The sequence below is a fragment of the Pinus tabuliformis genome, chromosome 5_2 (genome assembly GCF_031772625.1).
Source record: "Pinus tabuliformis cultivar Carrire ecotype Pingquan chromosome 5_2, CPIR1, whole genome shotgun sequence".
NCBI classification, from domain to species: Eukaryota; Viridiplantae; Streptophyta; class Pinopsida; order Pinales; family Pinaceae; genus Pinus; species Pinus tabuliformis.
In genome coordinates, this window is record NC_142306.1 from 628,119,162 (window position 1) to 628,125,134 (window position 5,973).

Genomic DNA, 5,973 nt, shown 5'->3' on the forward strand with positions numbered 1-5,973 from the left:
CTTTTTTTTCCAACCCATTGACCGCCTCATGGAGGTTTTCAATCAATGAGCCAATCTGAGGCGCCTCCGAGGAGGTTTTCACCTTAGATTTTTATTTTCCTCTTATTTTCATTTTTTCTTTTTCTTTTTTCTTTTTTCCTACCCTACCCTACTTGAAAAACAAACTCATTTTCAAGTATAAGAATACTTCTAATGGAGCCATGTGCACATTGAGATTAGAGACAAAATGATGTGGAGGCTTGAAATGCATGCTTTGACAGGGATCCGGATTGCAGAGACCAAATGATCTGACTTTGAAGGGATCAAACATAGCTCAGGAAGAGAGTATTGCTGCAACGTAGTGACCGTCTGGAACCATATCTCAATATAGCTCTGATATCCTTGGTCCTTTTGCTTATCTAGATCATTCTCCATATCTTCTTCTATCATGACCTTCACATCTTCCTCTTTTTGCTGATTTTTCTCTTGAATACATGGAAGATTTGATGGTAACCATGAGGGAACTCTCTCGATCTCTAATTTTGATGTCTTCTCTTCATCAAGTGCAGCCCATGGTTCTTTGATCTCCTCTTTTGAATCTTCTTTTGCTGGATGTGATCCTTCAATGCTGTCAATATAATCTCTTTTCTCCAATACTCTCCCGGAGCTATGGTGAATATCATTGAGCTCAAGAGGAGTTGTTTGGAAGTGTTGTACCTCAACTTTGCAATTGGGTTGAGCTACTCCAATGTGCGGGTTTGGAAATGGTGGTATGGGTAGTTGAGTGGGGGTGTATGTTTGAGATGGATGTGGATGGGGTTGTGGTTGGGCAGGTGGTGGAGGAAAAGGAGTGGGAGGAGTGTTGTACTAGGGCCTCCACCCCTGATGAGGTGCATTCCACTGAGGCTGTGGCAGAGCATAGGAGTGAAACGAATGAGCAACTGCAGGAGCATGGTATTGAGATGGATACGACCAAGGAGGAGGTTTGGACCAGGAAGGATGAGCAGGGGGACCCCAAGAAGGCATGGAAGTGGCTTGATAGGGGTTGTAATAGGTCTGGGATATCCCCTGCATTCCCTGCTGGTAAGGTATGGGTCCATGTGGCCTCCTTTGGTTCATATAATAGAGTGGTTCAGTGGTTCCTTTAGCCCTTTGATATGCAGCTTTGAGTCTGGGTAAGGAAGGGCACTGGTTCGTAGGATGGTCTCTTTCACAGACAAAACACACTTCTATAGAGTGCAATGGACATTCGTTCCTAGGATGCTTTCTAGTGCACCTCGGAAAAAAGATGGCCAAAGCCCTCTTGGCTTCCTCTTGCTTCCTTTGGATCCACAAGGTATCTAGTTGCATGGAAAGAAACTGCCTCACCTCGCTCTTGAAATATTCCATCTGATTTGTAAATTCGTTTTTGGATAAAGTGTTGCTCCCAACATTTCTGTTTGTAGCCATTTGCTCCAAAGGAATGTTTTCTTCTTCCTCTCCCCTAGAGGTTCTTCAAATATGTCTTGTTGTCCACCTAGGGGTTCTTCTTAATCACAGCCATCGAAGAAGAGAGAAGGTTGGTTGTGTGAAGTAGTGGGGGTGTTGTGCAAACATTTTTCTGACTTATCTCTACTCCTACAAGGCATGAAAGGAAATCTTTTTGGTTGATTTTTGCTTTTTTCTACTTGTACCTGCAAATCTGAAATAGATTGAACTGCAGCTAACTAAATCTATCTTGCTGAAATGAAAATGTGGAATTGAAATGAAATCAGGAAAGGACTAATCTATTTTGCTGAAATGAAATTGCAAGAATGAAATGCTAATCTACGCTTGCAGAATTGAAATTGCAGAATTGAAATGCTAATCTACGCTTACAGAATTGAAATGCTAATCTACGCTTGTAGAATTGAAATTGCGGAATTGAAATGCTAATCTGTGCTTACAGAATTGAAATGCTAATCTACGCTTGCAGAATTGAAATTGCGGAATTGAAATGAAATAAACTACTTAGCAAAAGGTTGTAGTGGAAAATAGAAGAAAAGCAGCAATCACCAATACTCTGACGCTTCCCTCGCAACGGTGCCAAAAAGATGGTGAGCCCCAGTATTGCAGCAATAATGCTGCAACTCCTGGAACTCCCTTCTTTAATTTTATCAACTCAGTAGTTCGTAACAAACTTGGAAGTGACGACGCTATATGCACAAGTACTAGCTCTTGCCGCGGCTGTCACTTGATCAGCTCGCACAAGTCCGCTAGGAGCTTAAGCCAACTTCTATGAGCTCTTAGACGAAGCTTTTAACTAATGGATGAAAGCTAACTCGAAGGAGGCTAATCTACTTGCAGAAAGAAACTAAAAAGCTGAATGGAAATGCAAACCCTAACAAACCCTAGTTTTACCAACTAGCCCTACTGATACAAGAAAAAGGATGAAAGCTACTTGAAAAGATGCAATTGATTCTTTGGAAGGTTAAGTGCATGTGTCTAAGCTACTTCTGAAGTGAAATCTGAAAAGAAACATCTTTTTGTATTTTTGAGTAAGTTGGCAGAATTCTTATGCATGTGCTTTAACTGTTTTTGACTGTGCAGAGGTTGTTGATGAAAGGAAATGGTGAGGGCACTTGCAGGAGGTTGGGAAGGTGAGAAGAGGGCCTAAGGGGTCTCTAGCACCCTTCCAGAGAGTTTCACTGTGATTGGATCTCAAGAAACCGCTTTCGTGAGCTTCTATAGGAAGTCTGTAGGGGTTCTACAGGATGTTCTGTAATTTCTACAGGATGTTCCGAAAGGGAGTTTTGGAGGGTTGATGGAGGAAGAAAGGTGAAGAAATGGGTATGGAGGTGAGATAAGGGCGTGAGGAGGTCCAGGACTTGGTGATTGAGGATGGAGAGTGGCTAAGGTGATTGGGTTGGTTCAAAGATAAGAGGAGCAATGTTGTGCAAGAGTATAGGGACTAGGGCAAAGTGTGAAAACGTAGCAAATGAGAGGCAAGAATCTAAGTTGGAGAATGAAGCAGGTTGCATTTATGGGGTAAGGGTAGGAGAGGAGGTTTCACAGGCGCTCTACACGTGATTTTTCAAAACTAACCAACAAAGACTAAGAAAACCAAAGATCTAGCTATTTTAACCTAATCTGACCTAAATAACAGCAAAGAAAATGAACAGTAGTTTATTTGCAATGGAATCATGTGAAATAGCTATGCAAACTAAACAATCATGAACCTGAGCATGTAACCACAACTGGTATCAACTTCTGCAAATGAGAATCTAACACTAATAATTGCATGATGAAGCAAAGACAATGTTTTTGTGGCAGCAAGGACACCTTGGTCTCAGCTCATGGTCCGAAGGAGGGAGAGGTGAGATCAGGGGTTGCTTGGTAGCCCTTTTTGAAGATCTTTTCTGTTACCACCCTATTAAATCAACTTAAAACATGAGCACCTATTTCTATCAGCAAAAATGAACTAAATGACTAAACAAGATTGTATTCTAAATAACAGATTTTATTCTAAGAATGCAGCAAAAACACATAAAAGTAAACAAAGGAGGCACTGGGCACTTGGGTTGGGCCCAACCCCAAGAGCTACAGCCTCCTAAGAGAGATTAGAGCTGGTGCAAAGCTGGATTCATCTTTATTGATCAAAATAATAGTTACATCCCAAAAACTGTCCACAAGAAAAAGCTTGAAAATGTGCTAAAATGTAGAGCTAACCTACTACCTAAAAAATGACTAAAAAATGACTGAAATGGAACTGCCAACTAGCTAACAGAGCTGAGGCCCTAGGCCTTCTTATTTATACAAATTGAGGACCCCAACAACCCTCCTAAACTTTAGGAACTCGGCTGCCAAAACTTGCAGTTAACAACAACTTTACTAGCCCTTGCTCGGCTGCCCTTGTGATAATCAATGTGGTGGCCCTTGAACTCCAAGCTGGTGGTGGAGAATTCGAGGTAAGAGCTCATAAATGAAGGGGACACCTTCCTAAAAATCCTCTCCACGAATTTGGCTGCCAAGTGCTCATTTAAACCTTTGATTTTGTCTCAAAATTGACTAAAAATCTGCATAAAGCACACATTAGACTTGTTGGCATAATGACTAACCCAATTCACTCTATTAGCATAAATATAATCAAAAACATGCAATAAACTAATGATAATGGTGGATTAAGTCAAATTAGGAGGCTGAATGAGCCCATATAATTACTCATTTCTGGGGCTCATCAGTATCTAGGAAATTTCTCTATATGGTTCTAGTGATAGCAGTTTAACTTTTAGTTTAGTAATGCAATTCAAGTTTTTGATGTTTTATTCCTCTTGTATCTATCAATTTGGGTCTCATTATGTGTTGTGAAATTGGCATGTCACAAGTTTAAGGGGTAACTCTTTTCATTACATCCCATTACAGATCTTAAGTGTTGATTATGTGGTCTATCTTACTCTCAAGTGGGTTATTCACCTTATAGTGTAGTTGGCCTCAGTTTATGTTGAGTATCCTTTGTGGGGTTTTCAAGGGTGTATGCATGTAGTCTGTTGGGTTCATTCAACACTTGTTATTCTTGGGTTCCAATTATGGAGTCTAGGAGACAACCTACTTGTGCTCTGGTTGACGTTCGAAGAGCCTGAGGTTTTTTCTTTTGTTTTTCCTATTGATCATTGTTTTACCCATATTTGTGTGGACTACTCGTTTCTCTCAGTAACTATGCCTCCTTGACATAGAATGATTAGTCATAGAGGAGGCATGAGTTGTTCTATCCCCCATTGTCAAAGGTTGTTTAGTTGGGATTCAATTTCAAATTATTTTGATTTGGTCCCTCTCGAAGTCAGGAGGGAAATTCTCCATGTTGAATCAAAGGAGTTTGGTGACTGTCCATACTTCTTTGACTTTGAGGTGGGAGGAGATGGCCTTAAACCGATTCCTGATCGGGGAAATTCAAAAACTGAAGATTACGTTTTCTACATTCTCTTCTAGTCCACCAACAGATGGATACTCTCTTCCGTATGGTTCTCAGAGATAAGAAAGTGCACAATTATAAACTTTTTTCAAGACAAGAGGATATTAAACAACTTCTCTGGAATATATGCTTCTGCTTGGATGATATACTCTCACGTTTGAGATGGGTCAAAAAATATGTGGTCTTTGACTTTGATTCTGAGGAGCTCATTGATCCCCTAGTAGACATCAATGCTCCACCTGCTAAAATATCTCCACTTGCTAATTCCTCTCCTCTTTATCTAGTTATTATATGAGATTGATGTGGGATTTGATGTTTCATCTTTTTGACTACCTCCAGTGGAAATATCACTCTACTCCATGGAACTCTTGGAGGTGCTCTTAGTGTCTTCTATGATGATATGATGAACAATGCCACTATTTTCCACTTCTGACATAAAATTTGGCCTCTGCTTTTTGCAAAGGGTTGGAAAATGCTAGTTTTTAGTCTTCCATATAAGTTTTTAACTATTTTTTTCTGAAGGTGCATGGTTTTGTTCACGTATGCTTCAAAATCACTTTCTTGGTTTTATCTTTGTATGGAAATACTGGAAGTGGCCTATGGATCTGTTATGATGCCAATCCCTTGGTCTTATGATTTTCTCCCATGGTACTGTAGCGCCCAATTTTTCATCTTGTTATAAATAAAAATCGTGCTTAGTTTGTTTTATCTGGTTGGAGGATTGCACTCCCAGGTCAGTCTTTTTGGGATGCTAATGGCTATATTCTATCAATGTATAACCTGTCTTTATTAATAGAAATCATTTGCATCTCCTTACATAAAAAAGTAATGTTAATCACATGTTATTAAACATTAAGTCACTCATGCTCACTTATGTTATACACACACAACCCAATTGAAAGTAAAACATTTTTTATAGTTAAAACATTTTAATATTGTGGTTTTTAGTGTGAATGAGATATGTAATTCCTTCCATCCTCAACATGTAGTTGACATGTCACATTTAAAAAGATATTAATAGCACCAAAGAAAATCGACATTCACTAAAATATTTCAATATAAACTTT